The sequence below is a fragment of the Erithacus rubecula genome, assembly GCF_903797595.1.
Source record: "Erithacus rubecula genome assembly, chromosome: 1".
NCBI classification, from domain to species: Eukaryota; Metazoa; Chordata; class Aves; order Passeriformes; family Muscicapidae; genus Erithacus; species Erithacus rubecula.
This window is the reverse complement of record NC_136658.1, coordinates 68,205,946-68,217,410: the sequence shown is the minus strand read 5'-3', so window position 1 is coordinate 68,217,410 and position 11,465 is coordinate 68,205,946.

The following is an 11,465-nucleotide window of genomic DNA, read 5'->3' as shown; positions in this document are numbered from 1 at the left end:
GGAAAAATTGCATGAGTAGCATGGTTAAATCTGTGCACATCTTAAAGGACACAGCCTCAAAGAGACACTTAGTGCTGTTCCTAGAATCTGGCATCTGGAATATCCTCTCACCCTTCTCCAGCTCTGCACTAATTACAGACAGATAACTCCTTCTGTAAGGCATACTGTCTCTGGTCCCCCATAAAGAGCTGGATCATGGTAGTTAGCCAGGGAAGAAACTCCCTGTGACAAAGACTTAAAACTGTTGGTGCCAGCCACTATTGGTTCAAAATTCATAAATTTTTGGGAAAGGAAGGAGTAAATCTCCTAACATGAGCCCCTTGACAAAATTAAGGTCCCTTTGATTTCACTCAGTACTCTGACACAGAGCTCAAAACATCTTGCTGAGCTGTGGCATGCACTTTAGGAGAACTTCCAATCACTTTCCAAGGTCACCAGTGAAAAAACAAGACTGAAGGTATCCAGGAGGATTGTCACTTATGGTGCCCTCTTCCTGAGTACTGGTCATGGTTTGCATAAAAGGGAAACTTCAGACCTGTCACACTGAAATAATTTGTTAATTTTATGCTCAGTCCTCTGCCTCCACTTTTACAGCTCACTCAGACAGGGTGTGAGTCTCCAGTGTAGGAGCTGTGTGCTTTGACAGATTAAAGTCCAGAAAATATTATTACCTGAGCTTTTATTATTTTTTTTCTTTCTATTTTTTATGGTTTCTTTTTTGTTTGTTTGTTTTGTTCTGGATTTAAAAGGATTAAAGTGGAAACTCAGAGCCAAACCTTCATGCCTGAACTTCAGTGACCATAATACAGCAAGGCAGCTCTGACCATTCCAAAACTGTATTACCCATGAAATCAAGTGAACACCTCTAACACTCAGAAATCACTAGAAGGATCATCCATGATTTTATTTTTCCCAGTGGATTTATTCTGTCATTTGTTTTGGGTTTTTTTTTTCTTTCCAATGTACATTAAATTTAAAATTAAAGATCTGCTCTGAGGAAAAAGGAATGCAAGAATTGTCATAATTTATCTAAGGTGCTAAAGAAGAAGTGAAAAACTCAGCAAAGATGTTTTTTTGTCCTCTGCCCTTAAAACTAGAGTATATTGTTCTGAAACATGTATAATTCTGCAAAGAACCCTTACTGCCATTTGGAGCATTGCTTCAAGCCTGGCTATCTGCAACTTAATTTCTCCAACAGTTTCTACCTGAAAGTTAATTTCATGTCAGGAAACGACACTGCAAACATGGATCAGGCAGAAACACTTTCCAGCATCAGCAGAAGTATTGATCCCAGAAGCACTGGGGAACTCTGGGGTTGTGCAGAGCCCTTGCCTCTCCATGCACATGGAGCCAAAAGGGATGAAGCAATCTGTGTCACTGTCTCATCATCATTTTCTTACCAACTCTCCTGCAAGTATTATATTAGTGAAATGTCATCCCGTGGAGTTTTGTTTTAGGCCTTGTCACAGACAAAGCAAAAATAGTCACCTTTCTTTTTCACTTCTCACTTTGATTTCACTCACTGAATTTTCTGTGACTGAACTTCTTTGCTTCAAATCCTGTATCAGCAGAGTACACAAATGTGTATTTATTATTCAGTGGGATATTAGTAAAATGTCATGTAAACAGTGTCAGGATGGGAAACTATATGTGTTAAAGCTACCTCTTCCCATCGAGAAGGGAAACTAATGGTAGTGAACCACTTCAAGTTTTTGCTGTTGTCAGCTTTTTTTTTATGCAGAAAGCTGGACATTTGCGGCAAATGTTTGAGCATGAGGAACCAGAACTTTCATCCAGCTTTATAGTTTAAAATGCAGGTGTTTGCATCTAAAGCAAATGCTGTGGCTTCTTTTACATCCAAGGAAAGAAGCACTCGGGGGGTTCTGGTTCTGGTAGTGGTGGCAGCAGACCCCCCTGCATGCTGGAGACCAGAGCCATAATGGGGCCTTCCCCAAGGGTAAGCCCATCTTTGCCTTAAAACTTGAGGAGCATGTGTTTCCAGCTTTGAGTTCAAGCAACTGATTGCTTTCTTCAGTGAAAACAATGAAGCCAGTTTGCTGAGAGTGGCATTTCTTCCTTCGTTACCCATTTGAAAGGGACAGGTAACACTACCAAGCTACTCAGTTCATGGGATTTATTTGTGTTCTCAGCTCAATGTGAAGCTTCAAAGTGCCAGGGAAGTATTATTGGGACTGTAATTTCAAGACTATCTCTTGCCAGTCTTACTGCTGCATGCTTGAGCACATAGCTATGCTTTGAAAACATCAAACCCCTCTACTTGTCCAGGCATTATTTATTTATTTATTCATTCCTAGACACCTTTAAAGGGTATAGAAATTAATTGTATTGAATTCCACACATATATATATTTGTGTGTGTACATGTGCATACACATATGTATATAGGGCTTATTTTTGTATTATATATTTATGTGTAATGAGTTGGAATTGCATTCAAAATGGATGATTCAGAAAAATAATTAATGAAGCATAGACTATGCCTCTTCATTTTATCATTGATGCATGTATTTGCACTAGTGCTTTGCTTCCACTCTTGCTGCCTGCATTAGTGCCAACACAACCTGGTGAAATAGATGTGGGATGGTGAAGCTGTGATGGTGAGGAAGCAAGAGCTCAGATGACTGGGAAAACCCCAACCATAGTATTTCCTGGGAATGGCACACATATTGGTTAGCTTATTAACAGGAAGGTGAGAGGCCAGGCAGAAAGGAAAGCTGTGTCTGCAGGTGAACAATCTCCCAGCCAGGAAGGTCATCCCAGGTACACTCAAGCCCTGAGAGGCTGCAGGCAGCAGCCCAAGCCCCAAGACTCATTTCCCAAGCTGACTGCAGCAGGCAGCTAAGCCCCTTTCTGCAGACCAAGAAGTTGTCAAGGACCCTGGCCATCATCCAGGGCATGTCAAGCCCAAAGGTAAAATAGATCGGTCTTCAGACCATTTTGCATGTGTTTAAATCCCTTTCCTGGAGACTGTTACTGGGGATAACTTTTATTAAAGCATTGCAGAAAAAAAAATTACCAGGCAGCGGCTTTTTGGTCTCTGCCTTCACCCCATGTCTCCCAGACCAAGTGGGTGCTGACTGTCCCTCTGTCACAGCCATCAGACTGGAAGCAAGTCCTAGAGAGTGTCCACAGTTCCCTTCCTGTCCCTCTCCCTTCCTTTGCATTCTTTCTCTCCTGAAAACCATGTGTTTTCCTGTCCAGCAAAGTAATGGAGCAGCACAAAGCTGTTACTGGGTGCTGCTGGGGTGGAACAGTCAGGGTTTCAAATGAGGGAGTGGATGAGGGAAAATTTTGAAATCTGAGAGCTGATATGCCAAGAGGGTGCAAATCCTGGGAAAGGGGCTTGTCATCAGCTCCTTTGCCTACATCCATGCCTCCCTCATGCATCTTGCAAATCACTTCTTGAAAGGCCAGAACTAATGTGCCTTTTGTCTTCAGGGGGAAAGACTCATTGCAACCCATAGTGAATCACAATATAGCAACTTTTCTGACATGATGTCTCCTTTTTCATAGAGAGCTCTGCTGGGTACAGGCAAACACAAGGGAATTCAGCCATACCTGACTGCGTTTTCTATTCAGAAAAATTAGTACAGCTCTATCTCTGAGCAAGTCTGTCCTGCTGGGAGCTAAGAAAGTTTAAAAGAATTTGGAAGGTTTTATTAGCATAGAACAGCTCTCTATATCTATGCACTTCTGAGCTGCATCTACATCAAGTTCCCCTGTGTTGGAGTGACACTGTGGCTGCACTCACCCTGCAGATTTGCCACAAATTGCAGTGGTAGAAATTTCAAAGCTAGATTATTAAGAGGAAACATTTCAAACAGGGCAAGGCCTGGCCCTCCCTTTTGCCTGAAAAATTTGTATCTCTATGTCTGCACTTGAAAAATACTTCTCTGTGTACTTGCATCTCTCTCCACTCCCTTTTACCCCAGCAAATAGCTGAAGATGGCAACAGTTTTATCTGAGCTTGCCTTTCAATTCCAACTGGAAAGAGTCTGTGCTAATTGCAAGGCTGACCTTCTGAAAATGAGGCCTTGAGTTACCCCTCTCTTGTATTTAACTTGCAATTTACCACACGGAGGGAAGATAAATTAGATGGGCTAATTAGGAATCTGGAATACTGTTCATCATTGTGCTATGCAATCCTAGATGCATCTTGCCTTTAGGACCCTGAATATGCTGACATGAAGCCTTTTCTGCATGCCAGCCTCGTGGCATCTCCATCACAATAAAGGAGAGGGAGGGGAAGATGGAGTAGCCAAGCAAAGCAGGAAAAACAACCAGCTAAATTGAGTGCTTTCTAATCTAATGCATTTAAGTCATACTCAATAAAGCTTGCCAACAGTCCCTGGCCTCTCTGCTGCAGAGTTCACAGAGGCATCTGATTAGAATAACATGTGTCTTCTAAAAATCCTCTTTTAAAAAGATTTTCATTCTGGATAGGGAATATGTAATGAATTGGAAATGTCCCTTTGGGAGAGTGGGGTGAAGGGGGGCATTCAGCAAGCCCACCCAGCCCCAGAAGTCTGACTGCTCTCTGCCTGCTGCAAGATGGAAAACCTATCAGCTGCAGCAAGTTTTATATTCCCTGCCAAAAATAAATAAATACAGCAGAAATAGCCCTGATCAGTTTTGTATTCAACTATCTTCCTGAAATTATGTGAAATCCAAGCCCGGTTTCAAATACCAGCAATGGCAGTGACATATCCAAGAGTCCCCAGGAGCCTCATTCTTCAGAAAATGTTGATTTCAACATGTGTGTTACATGACTTAGGGTAACGTGTTCCAGGTAAGGATTTTGAGATTTAAGAGTGGACAAGAATTTGAGGAGAGATTAGGAATATGGTAAGAAAATGGATAACCACTGTATCATACCATGAGCAGAGAGGAAGAGCCAAGCTGTGACATGGGCTGTCAAGAGTAAGAAGGGAGAGATGTTTTTTTCTTTTTTTTAAAGACAAATTAAGTTTTGTGACCGAATCTTGAAAACCAGACCACATGATATGTTGTAAAAGAGTACAGATTGTGCAACAAATGCTTTGTTTGTGACTGTATATTTGCCTGGAGCAGCTTCATGGACTGTGTGGATCCATGCTCTCTTTTTTTTATACTCCCTTGAAGAGTCTGAGATTTTTCCACTTACAGAACAGTTGGTGTCAGTGCTAGAAAAAGAGTACTTTCCTGGGCAGTCTTGGTTAGGGTAATGCTGACTTCTGGTATGTTTGCAGCCTGGGAGTCTTAGAGGACATATGATGGACAAGCTGTTTCATGTCCATGACATGCCTATTGGTGTAGTGGAGAAGGGGAGAAATGGGTGGATATTCAAGAGAGATCCATACTGACCTTGAATGGACTCAACGACCTTAGAATTCCTTTCCAGCCCAGATGATTCTATGGTTCATTGCCCTTATCCAAGAACTTCCTGAATTGCTGAAATAAAGCAAAGCTCAGGGCCTTTTAGAAGTCTTTAAGTCCAGTCAAAGCTCTACCTCTGGCCTGATGGGGTGGGATAACTCTTTCTATTCCAACTTCACCTGTGGGAGGTGATCAAATCTGCATGGCCCTCTGCTCCTTGCCCAAGACCCACTGCACTGTAAAATCCGGTTGATGATAAAAGCCTAAGAGAGCTGAAAAAATGTAGAGTCAAAACAGAATTTCTGTGAACTGATGCATGAGAACAGCCACTGATATCGGCCATATTCTTCAGTTGCTTCTACATGACCTCACAATTACTTTGGAAAATTGGACAGGAATGAGGACATACCTCATGACATCTGATACCTGGAGGATCACTGAGCTGTCATGATTTTGAAAACACACTTAAACTGAGCAGGAAACCATTCTTGAAACTTGGCACCAGACTCTGCTTTTATTTGCTCTGATAAAAATGTTTCAATGTAGTACTGGTTTTACCAGGAATTAGACTGCCAGCTTTAGTGTGGCATATGGCATTTTGTTGTATCAACAATTAGGTATTTACAGGCATGTCATTTTGTGCCTAAGGCCAGCTTCTGTCAAGCAGTGAGGATTTGCACATATGGTGCAGATTTCCATAAACAAAGAGCTTAGGTAGAATAGCAGTCTGATTGTACCATGAAAAATTGTAGTTTCTCCTTGCCTATTCCATTTTGGAGCAGCAATTCACTACCCCTAAGCATTCCCTACAGTGTGTGACATAGAAAATAATTTTCCATTCTCTTTATAGAATTAAATTAGCACTGTTACAATTCCTCCTTCAGGACATTTAAGAATATATAAGGAACCTGTTTCTAATCTCCAGCTGACATGCACACACAGTTTTATACTTGAATATAAGTGAAATTTGCTCCAATCCCCTGGTTGCTTCCTTGTCGAGTGCTCTTTTGCAGTGCATATAAAATCTCTGACTTTTAAAATAGTTAAAAATAGCTATGGGTTAAGAGCACTTGAACCTTCTCATACTCTTTGAAGACTAATTTAGGAAACCTGACAGGGTTCATCATTCTGTTTCTGATCAGTACAATTTATTAACAGCATTGGCGGTGAAGTACCAGCTAGACCAAGGGAAAATGACTGCTCTCAAGTAAGCTGTTGAAATAAAAAGATATTAAGCAAAAGGCTTGGGCATAATTCAGCAATGACCTTCATCAGCTGAAATGCTTTTGTGTTTTAAGTGAATTAATGAGCTATAATTATTAGTGATCTTGGAGATGGTGATCAGAGAAAGGATTTTGCATAATGCAAACAGAACAACACAAATGGAAGCCCTGTCTGTCTCAATCAGACAGGGTCTCTTTTGTTATAATTAAATGTTATCACCTTCATTACTTCTTAGAATGTGCTTCACAGTTTATACTTTGACATCCTCATACCACCACACCATTGCTATTTATGGTACAGTCACATCTGCCATAGCAATGGAGGTTTTGAAAATGTTTTACCTGACTTTTAACAGATGGATGTTAATGGGATATTTATTTACAGAATAAAATTAAATTGAAACTGAATCTTAATGCACAATTTACATAATCAGCTTTGTTCTGAGCTGGTGAGCTGTTTTTTCCAGCACTTGGGACCCTTCAGTCACAGCTGCATCAAAGAAACAGCCACTGAGAATGGAGATTAAACAATTTCCTAAAGCTAGGAGTCTTGATGAGAATCTATTATTCCCTATTAGAATCCCATAATTTCTCCAGACATTGCCATAAGATCAAACATGCATATTAGAGCTTTGGCATAGCCCATGATCAAAAGGAAGATGTTCAATTTGCATTTAGAAAACATTTTGGGCAAGTATATTTTTCTGATGATTTGTGACTTTACCTTTTGCACCAAAAGCATTAAGAAAAAATCTCTGAAATCAAAGGCATAGAAAGGCTGAAACCCCAAAAGGTATGTATTTACAACAAATTAGGAGAGATTTGCTCACACTATTTATGCAATCTACCTACAATCCTCTGCCCTGCTGATGCTCAGCTCAGCTGGAGTTTTGTCACAGGCTTCAAGTGGCACAGGATAGAAGCCTCAGATGCAACACTAAAAACTGGCTTTGTGCCTAATCCCTAATTCTGAGGCTGAGTGAATGGCTGTAGGGCTGCATGAGATTGTTCTGATCCAAGTGTGGGACCCAGAATTTTTCCTTGTTGAGCCTCACACAGTTGACCTCAGCCCATTGATGCAGCCTGTTCAGACCCTCTGCAGAGCCTTCCTGCCCTCCAGCAGATCAACACTCCCACCCAGCTTGGGATCATCTGCAAACTGACTGAGGGTGCACTCTGTCCCCTCGTCCAGACCATCAGTGAAGACATTAAACTGGACCAGCCCCAGCACTGAGCCCTGGGGACATCCCTAGTGCCTGGCCACCAACTGGATGTACCTCATCAACCACAGCTCTCTGTGCCTGGCCATCCAACCAGTTTATAACATTGCACTCAGCCAGGTTGTGAACAGCCAGATTCTCTTGGAGAATGTTGTGCAAAGCTGTGTCAAAGGCTTTACTAAAGCCAATATAGACAACAGCCTTTCCCTCAGCTGTTAAGCAGCTCACCTTGTCACAGAAGGAAATCAGGCTGGTCAAGCAGGACGTGCTTTTCACAAAGCCATCCTGGCTGGGCCTGATCCCCTGCATGTTTCACATGATGACACTCAAGAGGATCTGCTCCATAACCTTTTCCAGTACCAAGGCCAGGTTGACAGACCTGTAGTTCTCCAGACCCTCCTTCCAGTAGACTGGAGGTTAGAGAGTCGACTCACAGTTATCCAGGACTGCTGGTAAATGCTGGGGAGTGCCTTGGTGAGCATTTCCACCAGCTCCCTCAGCATCCTTGGGTGGAGCCCAACCAGGCTCATATGCCTGTGTGTGTCTAAGTGGTGAGGCAGGTCACTGACCATCCACCCTCATGGGATGGGGGCTTCACTCTGCCCCCTGCTCCTGTTTTACACCTCAGAGGTCTGGGTACCCTGAGAACAGCTGATCTTACTGTGAAAGGCAATGAAAGCATTAAGTACCTCAGGCTCTTCCTCATCCTTTGTCACAATGCTTCCACCCACATCCCCTTAAGGGTCAAGATTCTCTTTAGCCTTCCTTTTCATGCTGATGAATTTATAGAAACATTTTTTATGGTAGTAACCAAATTAGGTTTTATTTGGGATTTGACCCTTTTAATTTTCTCCCTGTATAACCTCACAACATCCCAGTGTTCCTCTTTAGTTGCCTGTCCTTTATTGTCATGAACTCACTTTTTTTTCCCCTTAGCTCCATCCAAAGCTCTCTGTCAGCCATTCATCAAGTGATGTGACCATCTCTCAAGCCTTGACTCTCCCTACCTAATTTTGGCCACTCCAGTATCTCTGCAGTCAGCAGGGAAAGACCTGTATCCTCTGGCAATCCTGCCTACCTCCACCAGCTGCAGAAGTGTCCTCAGGAGGCCCTGAGTCTCAGTTACTGCTTTCATTTAAGTGTCTTCATCTAGGTGACATGGATACCACTTTGGAAAATATGGCAAAGTTTTAAAGTTTTCTGCTTTAAAACCAGCCAACATCCACCATAAGAAAGAATTTCCTTATGAAACTTACCTGAGGAGTTACTCCTCCTCTTCTTTGCACCTCACTGCAGGAATATTTTGAGTAGTCTGTGCTCAAATTGGATGTCAAAAAAAGAAGATGACTAATCCAGGTTCAGCACAAAGGTTGAGTGAAAGACTTCCACTGTATCCTGCATTTAAATGTACACTTATGTCTAGTTCTGAGCTAAACTGGAATTGGCTGGGGACTGGCTGGGAAAGAACAAACTGAGCTGCTGAGAACACCAATGAACAGTCTGCACCACTATGGCTTTTTGCAGCTCCACAGCTTTTGTAGAACTTCCTGAACTTCATGAAACCACAATCAAAACTCTGGGAAAACTGTCTTCAGCATTGTACAGGAGCAAGCCAGGGCTCAAAGAAGCTTGTAATGCTTTGAAAAAATTCTGAAATTGCAATTTAGGGATGAGAGGATGTGGTGGGGCTGATGAGATGAGCAAAAAAGGCCAGGGCAAATGTTCTATGAAGACAGTACAAACCCAGATGTATTAGACTGTCTAGTAAGAAATGAGAACAGGAAAGTCTGCATTTCCACAGAGCCCAGCTAGAGGCAAGAATCGAATTTACAGGGAAGTGAGAAGCTGATGGTGACCTTGCCAAAAATCCAGCTTTCCAAAAATAGTGCTGATAAATGAGTAGTGAAAAATAAGGACCTAATCAGTAATAATAAGGAGAGAGAAAGTTTGTCTCTCTGCAAAAGCTAAACTGTGCATTATAAGAATGATATCCTTTCATTTCAAGCCAGAATAGCTACCAATTTCCAGGCACTTGTAAACCAATGATCATACTAGAAAAATTTATTGAACTTACTCCATTTTTTCCCAAACCTGCCTAGATTTTATGATAATTAATAAGTTCTTCCTGTAAATGCCTGCTGTTGCACTTTTCTTCCATTTGTACATGAAACAGTGTGCAAGAGCTGTCAGTCCAACCATTCTCACCTGCACACACTCTGGAGATGGAGATCTATAGGATGGCCCCCACTGAGCTGGTAGATGGCACTGGTGGGGACATGGAGCAATGCAGAAATGGACAGTGCTTAGGGGACTCTCCCCATGCAGTCCTGTGGCACTCTGCAGGTCCCTCAGCCAGATCTCACCATCTGTGCCCGTAGCTCAGTTAACAGATTGAGCAATACTCATGATTATCTGCCTTTCCAGCACCTCCCAGGGATGATCTCCATTGTTGTCACCATCTCTGGTTTGTAACCAAAAGCACAGACTGGATTTGGGACCTTCTGGGATTGTGAGAGTGTCCTGGGGTGACTTTATGATGCTTGTATCCCCAATTGTCTGTTCTGTCTATGCTGGATATTAAGTTCTGCATCTCTGAGACTGATTCCAAGAGCAAAGTGGGGGAGAAGCAGCACAGAGTTTGTTTTCAGAGACTGCACTTGCACCCCTGTGCTCCTTCTCATGGGCTGTGTTGGCTGCAGGACAGGGAGAGAGAATTCTGTTTTCAGTTAGTTTTTAGTTAGATGAGTCAGAGAAGTTCCTTGGACTGTGAATTTCAATTTTCTTTGAACTGATCAGCCCTTCTCTGGACTGAAAACCCAGAAGAACACCGGGAGCTCACATCTGTAGCCCACTGGAGCCTGGGACGTGGCATTTTCCAGCACAGGAGGGATTGGTAAGAAACTGAGCCAGCCAAGCTGCACCCCATAACGGGGGCTTTCTGAACTTGCCATCTCTTCAGAACAGAGAGAGGTTTTATTGTTTAATATTATTCATATTTTCCATGTTTGTAAGTAGTTTGTTTGTTAAATAAACAGTTTTTTCCACTTCTCTCAAAGGCGATTTATGTCTCCCAAACCAGTTGGGGGAGAAGCTATTTGAATTTCCTTTCTAGAGGGACCCCTTTGGAGGTTTCCTCTCAAATTTGCCCTAAACCAGGACAGAGAGTTTGAACAGCACAGAGTCCTCTGCAAGGCTAAGTGCTGAGCAGTTTTTCATGGACATTGTCATCTCACTTGATAGACTTGGGGAAACCTGAAGGAGTGAGAAACTCAACTTCTTTGTGAGAGATGCCAAAAAATATATACCAGGTATAGACTTTTTTTAAAACTGGGAAGATCAAAGATCCAAAGAAGGGATCAAAGTGCAAAGGACTCACAAAACCTTATTTCTTCCAGAAGCATCATTAGCATTCAGGAGAAGTAGTGTGCTCCACTCAGGATCCTACATGTGTGCATGATATTTAAGCTCTGCCCAAACTAACTCAGTTTTATTCACAAAGTAATAATTTCACCACACAATAGAGAGATCTGAGTCAGCTGCTTAATGAAGGCATCTCACAGAAAGCAAAGCCAGGGACTGGGACACACTCCCAAGCTTGTGCCACTTCACCACTTGATGAAGCATCTCCTCTGCCTGGAATTGCCAAG